The 12,775-nt window shown below is 46.2% G+C and overlaps 1 pseudogene; it reads left to right on the top strand.

Moving 5' to 3' along the window:
- LOC147959658 (uncharacterized) overlaps positions 1 to 11,505 on the top strand; it is a 77,755-nt pseudogene extending 66,250 nt beyond the window's left edge.
- The last annotated feature ends 1,270 nt before the right edge of the window (positions 11,506 to 12,775 follow it).

Here is a 12,775-nt window from a genome sequence, read left to right as displayed (position 1 = left end):
GTCTCCTGTTTTGCTTTATTAGCTCTATTAATATCATCCTTCAAAATGGAATCAGGAGTCATAGGAAGCAAAGTAATATTTTTATCGTTATGAACAAGAGTATACTGATTGTTTCTACCATGGTGTATAGAATTTTTATCAAATTTCCATGGTCTACCAAGTAATAAGGAACATGCTTGCATAGGTACCACATCACAATCAACATAATCAGCATATGTAGAGATACTAAAATGCACACGAACAGTACGTGTTACCTTAATCTTGCCGCTGTTGTTGAACCATTGGATGTAGTAAGGATGTGGATGTGGTCTTGTGGTGAGAGATAGTTTCTCCACCATCTCCATGCTAGCCAAGTTATTGCAGCTCCCTCCATCTATGATCACGCGGACAGAACGTTCCTTCACAACTCCCTTTGTATGGAACAAATTATGCCTCTGATTTTTCTCAGCTTGTGTAACCTGCACACTCAAAACACGTTGAGCAACTAAACATTCATACCTGTCAGCATCTTCAGGAGCCATGTATTGCGTCTCATGATCAGAATCGTCTCCACCGTGTTCGTCACGTGTAATAAGAGCCAAAGTCTCCTCATCATAGTCACTAGCGGACTCATACCCACCATCCTCAGTAACAATCATCACACACTTAGATGGGCATTCTCTCGCATAATGACCTCCACCCTTGCAACGTCGACAAATAATATCATGTGTTTGCCCTGTTGATGCCATGGATGAAGAAGAGCTCTTTGCAGGCCCAGAAGGTGTGCTCTTGGCAGATAGTGGTGATTGTGCCTGCTTTATTGTATCACGGTTGGAGGTGGCAGCCGACGGAGGCGCCGGTGTAGCAGAACGTGTGGAAGTAGATGATGCACGTGGTGTCCATGATGAAGGTCGACCTGCAGAAAAGTTAGTCCGCGCCAATGCCTGTCGATCCTGCACTTCACGTTCAGCTTTACAAGCAAGATGGAATAAGCGAGTGATATTAGTATACTCCTTATACTCTAGAATCGTTTGAATCTCTCTATTTAATCCACCCATAAAACGTGCAAGCATAGCTTCATTCTCCTCAACAATACCACATCTAATCATGCCAGTTTGTAATTCCTGATAATATTCTTCTACAGAATTTTTTCCCTGTCTTAAGCGCTGCAATTTTTGAAGTAATTCACGTTCATAATATGGTGGAACCCAACGAGTACGCATAGCAGTTTTCAAAGCAGCCCAAGTAGCCGGAATAGGATATAATCTACAATGCTCAGACCACCAAACACATGCAAAACTAGTAAAAGCACAAACAGCAGCAGGAACACGTCTCTCCTCGGGATATTGTAAACATGTCAATCGTTGTTCAGTTTCTAACTCCCAAGTAAGATATATATCAGGAACATATCTACCCTCAAATGGTGGAATATTCAATTTTAGTTTAGGGAGATGGTCATGATCTCGTACCTGAGGGTGAGCCCTACCATTGCCATTATTTGCATGTGGACGACCTGGTGGTTGCTGTGCTGTTTGTGGCACGTAGTTCTGATTTTGATCAACCTCATCCTCATAATCTCCCACATAAGCATCCTCCTCCACATCAACAGTAGGAGCCACAGAAGTATCAACAGCAACACCAGCAGTTTGGCCCGACTGAAGAGGGACACGGCTCGCTCGGCGGAGGGCTGTTTCCCGACGTGGAGGTAGTCGGTGTTGTTGCTGTTGTTGCAGAGGTGCGGCAGGAGAAGCCGGTGGTGGTGGTGGAAAACGCGACAGCAATTCAGCAAACTTGTTATCGAGCTTTGTTTCAAACGTCTTCTCCATGCCATCTATCTTCTCCATGGCCTCTTCAAATCTGTTTATCACATCTTGCACCTGTCCATTCATCATTTGCTGAAACGTATCATGAAGCTCCTTGTTCGTCAAGTTCTCCCAGTCAGTCTCGTCGGCTTGTGATCCTGGCATGGTTAGCAGCAATAGAAACACACAAGAATATGATCCTACAGACTACTAACAAGTGGTGGTGGTGGCGGGTGTCACAAATCCGTCAAGCAAATCTCAAATTCTTACCAGTTCTTACCCAGCAGCAGGCGGTGATCGGCAACCGTTGTAGTCAAAAACTCTCAAAAGCTTGGATAGAGCGATTGCCAGGGAGAGTCAAATGCACGACGTAGATGTATGTGGAGCTGGGAAGGCTTATAGTATGGTAGCAAAAAGGGTCAGCAATAATCAATTCAGAGATGCAAAGTTGAATAAACACTCAACGACGGTACTGTGCTGGTCCTAGGCTAGACCGTGCTAGAGACGCGAGCCTAGAACACTAACAAAATCACGGCGCTGCACGTAAATAAGGGAAAAGCACACTCTGGAACTCTCTCTTTTTTTTCGCTCTCTTTTTTTTTTGCGCTCCTTTTTTTGCGCTCCTCTTTTTTTTTTGCGCTCCTCTTTTTTTTGTGAAAAATCACTATAATGGCGAGTGTCTCAAAACTCTTCCCTCGTCAAACTGATAGGATGGGCACGAAATTTTTTTTTTCACTTTTTTTTCGGAAATCAGGGGAGCGACGACGAAAAAGTGCGACAAAAAATCACTATGATGGCACGTGGCTCAAAAGACTCAGAAAAGTCTAAAAATAGGATAGGGAAAAAAAAATTTGCCCGTGAAAATTTTGGCCTAAAAACTGCCCGGGGGTCTCCAGACTCTTTTTTTTTCGAGACCTACGCAGGCAAGGAAACACGAATCGGAATTTGGATTAATCTCAAGAACAAACCTAATATGAGAAGAACTCGGATTGGTGGTGGATATATGGTTGTGGTATATGGCAGCGGTGGTGGTATATGGTAGCGGTGGTGGTATATGGATAGAGATTGATGGTGGTATATGGATACGGATTGGTGGTGGTATATGGATATGGATTCAGAGCGGTGGCGGATAAGCAAAAGTGGTATATGGGCGATGATGATGGTGCGGCGGCGGCGTGACAACTTGTGACCAGAACTCGAAACTCTAAAAGACTAGACTCTAAGACCAGCAACTTGACACGACGATGCAACCGCAAATTCAACAAAGCAAAAACCCTAAAAAGATTATGCAAAGGCTCAGATTGGTTCAGATATGATGAACTAACGCTAATTTTTTTTTCTGGCTTTTTCGTGGACTGTAGGTATGAAGAACAGACTCGATCTAATTTATGAAAAATTGTAAAATCTCACCGAGCAACCTGGAAATCTGATACCACATGATAGAGGCTAAGGTGTCCCGATGTTTCGATGAGATGGTGGCTATCGTTTTCTGTGGGAGTTGACCTTGACGATCCGACTACGAACGTGCGAGACGTCGCGCCTTAGCAATCGCTAAACCAACTTCCGAGGGTTATTGACCACGCCGGAGCACGATCAACCTGACCACGAGGGTCTGTTTCCTGCGAGCAAACGAAGAACAAGCAAGAAACTGAGATTGCAATCTGGATATTGCGAATATAAGATGAAAGCTTTATTGATCAAGGTGGGGTTCTGTGACGTCTTGGTCTGGTCGTTGGACACAAACGAAGTACGCGAAGTTGCAGCTATGGCGAACTTTTAATCTAAACAAAACCCAAAGTCTAAACGACGCCCTAAGGGCTGTATATATGGAGGAAGAGGGGGGAATTTCGTGGCCCTTGAGGGTGGGGTCCGAAACCAACCCTAACTCTTGTTTCCCCACACATACGGACTCTAAAAATAGCCTATACTTAAGTATTTCGAAATTACATGGGCCTGGCCCATTAATAAGGTGACGCAGCACCTAGAATAGCCTATGGACGAATATTATGAAGTGGCATCTTGTATATTTCGTCCAAGGCTTCATGCACTCCTTATGGCGGCTTCAAAGTCCTGAAATCATCACTTGTAACTCCGTTCTTGATCCCCTTGCGCATGCCATCAACTCCATGCGTGTTCTTGCTCCAATGTTCATCCTTCTCCAAGCCAGGCCCTTCATTTGTAAGCAAAACAAATGTATCCAATTTAGGCAGCATCATAATCTCATGAACATTAGAATCATTACCAAGAAACGAAAGTACCTGGTAATTTAATTGGCGTGCGCGAGCTCTAGTAATTGGTCCAGTATATGTAACCGTAGGGGCTGTGGGTGTAAAAATGGTATTGATGTCCTCATCAGCTTGCCTTGATTCATATGATTGCTTGCTTTGTCGCATCACCCATGTTCCATTATTACTTGCTTTCTTGGGTTGATGACGTATATGTTCATGCCTCTCACATGATACATCTTGTGATGCATGCTTGCTTGCTTGCGCCTATTCTATTTGGTTGTTCTCACATCATATGCATCCGTACTATGAAATGCTCCGTTGTCCTTCATTATGATGAGCATGATGCATCCACTTGTTGGGTATTTTACCGCACGAACAATAGGTTTTCCGCTAACCTCATTTGTTTTTCCGAGTGTTTGTCATGTTCTTTCATGTTGAAGGATTCACAAGGCGATACCGTCATGACACAATTTGATCATGTGAAGGCATACACGATGTGCAACACCAACATTTGCGAGAATCTCCTAAAGGTGAACTCCTGCCCTTTGAGCCATCTCAAATATGCATATTGGATGGGTCACTCTTTCATTGTTGTTTCCTTCTTCTTGTCTACATGCTACATCTATTGGATGGAGGACCGACATTGGAGATGGAACCCATGGACCTTCAAGTTGAGGAGCGCTCGGATTTATTGGATGCACCTTCGAACCTCCACTCATGCCACGACATCGAGCATTGGTATACCAACACCTCCATATTATTTGATTGTGTTCACACATGTCATGCTCGATGGACATATCATACACATGACAAATTTGCATCTTATGCATGGATTGACTCACATCATGATTGCCTTGTTGCATCTTGTATTCCCATGTCATCCATGATATATGAGCTTGTGCATTTCCTTAGCAAATTTGTTGTGATCTTTCTTGATGGCATATTCATACATCATGATCATATTACCCATCATCAATTGCATGATCACATACTCATCTTGAGCAACCATTGCCATATTCATGCTAGTGATAAACCGTCTCTCTATGACATCATTTTGCACCGTGGTTGCATTGATCATATTCACAACACATTTGTGTGCACATTGATTGCATTTTCTCCCACGAATGCTTTGCATATCATTCTAGATCATCTCGATAAGCTTCATGCGCTTTGTCACGAACAATCTTGTTGCACGGACTCATTCTTACATGATGGACACTTTGTGTGCACTAACCGTTGTATTTCCGAGTGTTTCTTGTGTTTGCTCTTTTTGCATGTCTATCACTCTGGCGACACCTTGGACTACTTGGATTGCGCCATGTCCTCAACTTCGACAAACTACAAATCCATCTACGACAACCGTTTCCATGGTGATGAGGATCACGATCCGAGGTCGGATCTTTCCCAAGGGAGGGGAGATGATGCGGAGCATCCCACGTTCATCCCCATGTACACTCTGACTACTCTCCAAACCCCAATTGGACATATGACGAGACCTCGAACATACGCCATTGGACACAAGGTGAACTCGCTCCTGTCCGAACCATCACTTTCTACATGTGAGATATGGATACTACCTCCAACGTGTGTTCTATGCATGATCAGGTACTTGGAGGAAAGCCACGAAGCCACCACATCCAACGGAACAGCTAGCGAGGACGCCAAGTACAAGGACCCAGAGAAGAAGCTGCACGAAGCTACAGCCACCGGACAACCGGCCCAGCCCGGACATCCGACCCCTGAGGACCCGAGCCGAATATACGGACGACTGGAGCCACCAGACGTCCGACGACTCCCAGCGCCCGGACGACCACCAGACACAGGACGTCCGACACTCTCCAGCGCCCGGACGACCGACACCGACCGGACATCCGACACCACCTGTCCAGAGCCAAAACGCCGGACGTCCAACATAAACCGGACGACCGGACCCTCGCGAGCCACCGGACGTCCGGTACCTGTCGGACGTCCGACGCCTGTGCGCCCGCCCGTGTGTTGGGCCGAAGCCACTTACCCTTTCATTCACCTAGACTATATATACTCCTCCACCTCCTCCTAGTTAGGGTTAGCATTGTGATAGCTCATTTGAGAGATAGAGCTACGCTCATCCATATCGGATCTCCTCCTTGCGAGAGACCGCGTCCTCTTCGGAGAAGATCCACTTGGATTCAAGACCTCCTCGCGGAGAAGATCCCCTCGTGGATACAAGACCTCCTCACGGAGAAGAACCGGCTACCTTTTGTATCGTCCTTAGTTGATTGTGGATCATGTATCTTCTCTTATGTATTCGAGAATCTAGCGCATGTGTGATCATTCTTGTTGGTTTGAGTGTTCTCTTGTGTTTCCCTCATGATTTTCCCCTCGTTTCCCTCCTCGTGTTCTTTGTGTTCATCGCGGGATTCGCTCCTTTCGTGAAAGATCAGGCTATAGGGTTCCTACCCTACATCAATGATCCCAATACTTGTATGCTCAATATGCATCCCCATCATGTTATACACAATAACTATTCTTTCATGATGGATGACATGTTTTTATACCATGCATCAAATTTCTTTGAGCGATGCTTATCTTGTGCTAACTTCCACGTGCAAATACACATCATGATGGATGATGTCTACATTTATCACGCGCACAATTTCTTTGGTTTGTGCCTCTTTTGTGTAGGTACCCATGAATACTTGTCAACCTTGCAATCCCACAAGTTGACAAAACGAGCTCTAGAGAGCAATGATGACTTGGGATCCCATGGATTGCCTTTCCCACCGCTCTCTTCACGCAAAGTCTTCGTGCATTTTCTTCTACATGACCCTCACTTGTCTATGGATTATTGTACACTACATATTCTATGCCCATCTTGCCATGTTCACTTTGCATGTTATGCTCATTACTATGCTTTTGCCATGCATTCGTGACCCATGCTTTGCATTACACATGATGATTGATTCTCATACTTGTATGTGTATTTGCAAGCTTGGTGGAGACATTTCTTGTTATTGCCATGTTTGCTTTGTGCCCCATGCATATGATGATACTTTCATATTGCTTTGTGTTCGTGCTTGCGATATGTCATGTGCATTGTCTATGTCTATTATTTGCTCACATGACATGATTGCCATGATTTCCTCTAGTATGTTGCATCTTCGCACTACTAGCTTGCACGACTCGATTACTATGTGATGCGGAGCATCCCAAGGTCATCCCCATGGACCTACCATCATCTCATCAAGCGCCTACCGGACCCATGACTCGATCACGTGCACGAGCCCTTGAAACTGAGGTGACATCTCTCCTCTCACAATTCCACTTCGATGCACATGAAGCATGGCTACTACCTCATATGGATACCTTGTGCATACTCAGGTACAATGGAGAAGCTAAGGAGCAAGGACAAGAAGAAGAGGAAGATGGACGAGAAGACGGAGAAGAAGAAGGGCTGCAGGAAAAGTCCCAGCCACCGGACGACCGGCCGGGACCGGACGTCCGGCGCCTGAAGCGTTAGCCGAGCCCCAGCCAGTGGACGTCCGGTCCAGACCGGACGACCAGCGCCCCTGCACCCGAGGCCAATGAGCGGACGTCCGGCACCGACCGGACGACCGGCGCGACCGCACCCGAGCCGAAGTCAGCGGAAGTCCGGAGCCTCCGGACGTCCGGCACCCCCATCACAGAGCGGAACCAGCGGACGACCGGAGGACACCGGACGTCCGGCAGCTCCTGAGACACCGGACGACCGGTCCCCAGCGGACGTCCGGTACCTTTCTGCGCACAGAGTTCAGGCCCGAGGCCCAGGTACCCCTTCACTTCGCCCCCTTTTGCACTTAGACTATAAATAGACCCCCCATTCATCCTAGCTAGGGTTAGCACTGGTTTAGCTCATTTGAGAGATAGAGCATTGCTCATCCATATCGGATCTACTCCACGAGAGAGACCGCGGCCCCTCTTCAGAGAAGATCCACCTTGGATTCAAGACCCCTTTTCAAGGGAAGATCCCCTTGTGGATTCAAGACCTCCTCACGGAGAAGAACCGGTTGTCCGTGGATTCGTGTATCGTTCTATGTACTCGGGGATCTAGCCCATGTGTGACTTATTCGTGTCAGTTTAGTGATTTCCTCTTGTGTTTTCCTTCTGTTCATCCTCGTGTTCTTCATGTTTTCCCTGGGATCCGCTCCTTTCGTGAAAGATCGGGCGATTAGGGTCTCTAACCTACATCATCTTGGTATCATGAGCAAGGTTGATCACGATTTCGGAGCCCCCTCTTCGTTCTTCTAGCTTGATTTAGTTGTTTTTCGTCCCAATCCGAAAATCCCCACAAAAATAGCCCCAATTTTTTTTGTGTTTTGTGAGTTTTGATGATGTTTTGTTGGCTTTGATCCGTGAATTTGTTGTGTTACAAGTGGATCTAGTCTTCCCCCACCATCTCCACCTCGAAATCCCTCCCAAAATCCCCAAAATCACCTCCCAATTTTTTTTGTGTTTTGTGAGTTTTGATGATGTTTTGTTGGTTTTGATCCGTGAATTTGTTGTGTTGCAAGTGGATCTAGTCTTTCCCCACCATCTCCACCTCGAAATCCCTCCCAAACTCCCCAAAATCACCTCCCAGATCTGAAATTCCGCGTTGACCCCGACCACCGGACGACCGTAACTTCACCGGACGTCCGGTGACCCAGGAAGCACCGGACGTCCGACCTTACCGGATGACCGGCGACCGGACATCCGTCCAGTTCCGTACGACCGCTGCTTCCACCACATCATCCGCTACACCACCTCCAACTAGCGCAAACCTTTCCAATATCCCCACCCACACCACCACTTAAGCGCTACCTACTCCGATGATTTTGGTTGCCTTTTGGTTTTGAGAATTTGAGTTGCGGTACCGTATCCTTTTGTGTTTCGGCTATCTAGGTACGGTTTGACATCGACATCATCGCCTCTCATCTTCGCCACGGACGCGTCGTCAACAACGACCACCTCGACTACGACTTGGTATTCGTGCCACCATTTTGACACCATACCAGAAGCAAGACCGGTAACCTCATTTTGGTATTGGACATATCACTCTTGCCATTACATTGATAGACATCATCACCTTACTCCTTTGCGTTGCTTACCCATCGAGACTAGCCATTGAGTATTGCCGGCAATGAGACTTGTGCACTTTAGTGATCATACTTCCGATAGCATACATACATACATCATTGTTGCCAATATTGGTATCATCTCTTGTGTCACAAAGTAGTCATCGCATACTCACTTGCTATCTTGGTTCGTCAAGCATTGCATGAGAAAAGAGCTCAAACATCAAAGAGCCAACCAAGCTTTTAAGCAAAGAGGAAAGATAAGCAAAGAGCTTTTAAGCAAGAACCATAGCATCATACAACATTAAGATTGTCATACTCGATCATCTTGGATCATATCATAGCAACACCTTGCATCAAACATATTTGGGATAGAAGTCGTTGCATTTTTGCTAAGTAGGTTGTGCACAAGTTCTTGTATCCGCCTATCGTGCAATCGTGCTAGCATCTCTCTAGTGTTGTGCAACAAGAGCATTTTTGTGGATACCACATTTTGGCTCATCCTTGGTTGCACAACCCCACTTATCTTTTTGCGTGTGTGTTTCCGTGTACCGTATATGCTTGGTCTACTTGTTACATTGAGTCTTGCGAATCTTCTCCAACATTATTGAATCTTGCTTACATTCACATTAAAAATTGTGCCACCATCCTAGCCAAGCTCCACCATAAGCTTGTACTTGTGTAGGTGTGAGAAACCGACGAGAATTCATACCAATTGGGCTATTTCCTTGTCCTACATTGGAGTGATCATCGATTCACTTTCAACTTCGGTCAAGGTACATTTGGTATTCGTTCTTCTCTTTCTACCACTCACACTTATCTTGGAATGATGGATAAGCCAAGTACTTCTACCAACCCACTCTTCATGGAGCAGGACGATGACATGAACTCCTTCGTCACCAAGAGTCATCTCTTTGGTGCACAACGTGCTTTGCATCAAGAGCAACAAGCTATGACTGAACACATCGACAACCTTGCCACCGACTTGCGACTTTCCAAGCAACGTACAAAGGACTACTTCGACCACAAGCTCGACGGTCACAAGCAAGAGAATGATGCAAGGATGGACGAGATTCGCTCTTTGTTGCTCAACCGCTCTTCTTCCACTTCAAGAAGGAGGCGCTCAAGTCGCCATTCCAACTCAAGTACACCGACATCGAACACTCTTCGTCGAGCCGCGCGCACCGACCGTCAAGCAAACCTCAATCCGCTTCGGGACACCGACTCTCAAGAGCGCCGACGACGTCAAGCCGAAGAAGCCTTTGCGCTAGCTCGAGAACGGCAACAACAACGCCAACATGAAGAGGAAGAACGCGCGCGTCTACACCGAAATGCACAAGATGCCGAGGCTCAACGTCAAGAACAACAACTCCGTGACGCTCAAGCACTTGAGGCGCAATAAGCTCTACGTGATGCGAGTCGAGCCGTTGCCGACCGAGGCCGACAAGCCCATGAAGAAGAGGAAGCACTTCGCGAAGAAATTCACGAACGACGATTTCAAGCTCGCATGCATCGTCTAGTTCCTCCTCGAGCTCGACGCGCTCCTCCACAAGCTCTCCAAGACCATCAAGTTCATCAAGAGCATGAAGACAATGGGAATCCTCCACGACAAGAGCAACACGAGGTTGACAACCCTCCGTGTCAAGAGCACCACGAGGTGGACAATCATCTACAACATGGGCGTCATCACCCCCGACCCCAACACAATGAAGAGCAACGCTACGGCAAGCTCAAGTTCACCATGCCCTAGTTCAACGGAAGCAACGATCCCGAAGAATACCTTTCATGGGCATTGAAAGTTGACAAGATCTTCCATTTGCACAATTATGAAGAAGAGAAGAAGACCGCGATGTCATCTCTTGAGTTCCAAGACTATGTCCTCATTTGGTGGGAACAAGTCATTGAGCGCCGCGAGGCAAGAGGTGATCCACCCATCACTACTTGGGCGCAAATGAAGGATGTCATGAGAGCACGTGATGAGGACATCCCAGGTTCACCTCGTTTATCATCTTCTCCTGATGATAAATCTCAGCCATCAAGTGAAGCTTCTACAAAGAAGATCTATTTGGGTCTCATGACAAGGAGCCGTGCCAAACAAATAGCACAAGAGGTGAACACGCTCCTAGCTCATCGTAATTCAAATGACCATGAGAACTTTATACTGCCTAAATCTCGTTTGCTGATTTTACTTAGGTACAATGTCGAGGACAACCAACAACATTCAGCAAATGAAGAAGCAAGTTTTGGAGCCCATTCAATAAGTTTAAAGAGAACAAGTTTCAACTCTGATGAAAGCCTTGTTTTGGTGACAAGGACAACTAGTTACACCGCAAGAATAGCAAGTCATCTCAACACTCTATTGTTCCATGTGCAGTTCCAGAATTCGTCCCAGAACTTGCTGAATCATGCAACGCAAATATATGAGCATCCAGCATGTGTGGCAGTACAAAATGGAGAGCATATGAAGTCTACTTTCAGGAAAATCAAACGGTGCATCATTTGGAGTCCTGAGACAAAGGATATGAGAGTGAATTTGGAGTCCTGAGTCAAAGGATATCAAACGGTGCTTCAGGAAAATTTCCAAGGTCAAAATTGGGAAGATTTTGTGGATAGAAATGGGGGAAAAGATTGGGAATGCTAGATCCACTCATAACACAGCGAATCCATGGATCAAAATCAACAAAACATCATCAAAACCAACCAATCACAAAAAAAATTGGGGCTATTTTTGGTAGGGATTTTTGAATTTAGGATGAAATCAAGCAAAAGAAGGCTAGAAAAAAAAGAGGGGAGGCTCCGAAATCGTGACCAACGTGGCTCATGATACCAAGATGATGTAGGGTAGAACCCTAGTGGCCCGATCTTTCACGAAAGGAGCGGATCCCGCGAAGAACACGATGAACGCGGAGAGGGGAACAAGGAAAAACGGGGGAAAACACAAGGGGAAACACAAGAGGAACACTCAAACTAACAAGAACAAGTCACACATGTGCTAGATCCTCGGGTAGATAGAACGATACACGAATCCATGGACAACTAAGGACGATACAAAAGGGTAGCCGGTTCTTCTCCATGAGGAGGTCTTGAATCCACAAGGGGATCTTCCCGTAAAGGGGTCTTGAATCCAAGGTGGATCTTCTCCGTAGAGGGGTCGCGGTCTCTCTCGCAGAGTAGATCCGATATGGATGAGCAATGCTCTATCTCTCAATGAGCTAAACCAATGCTGACCCTAACTAGGAGGAAGTGGGGGAGTATATATAGTGCTAGCCCATGAAGGGGTAAGTGAGAGGGGGGATACATGGGCCCTTGGCCCGAGTCTTTGCACGCACGCAGGCCAGAAGTTTCGGGTGGGGCCGGAAGTTCCGGGCTCCAGAAGTTCCGGGCAGGTTCCGGTCGGGTTCTGGGTTATCCAGAGAGTTTGATGAGGACATGACTACCTTGGATACGACCAAAAATATTGCATACATGCATATTTGTCAGGTGATTTCCAATGCAAACTATTCAATAATCTATTTATGTTATCCAGAACAAAAATACTTCACACACTTTTGTGTTTTGTCTAATTGCAGGTGTATGGGACATTTGTACAATCCACATATGAAGACAAGGGAAAAGGAGAAGTTTAGGTTGTGTTCAAAAAGTCCTCTCACGTCACTTTTGGGCCAAGAGAAGATAGAGTCCAAGTCTCTCACGT

The sequence above is a fragment of the Triticum urartu genome, chromosome 7A (genome assembly GCF_056163025.1).
Source record: "Triticum urartu cultivar PI428250 chromosome 7A, HENAU_Tu73, whole genome shotgun sequence".
NCBI lineage: Eukaryota > Viridiplantae > Streptophyta > Magnoliopsida > Poales > Poaceae > Triticum > Triticum urartu.
Note: the sequence above shows the minus strand (reverse complement) of the source record. Positions and strands in the feature narration are given on the sequence as shown.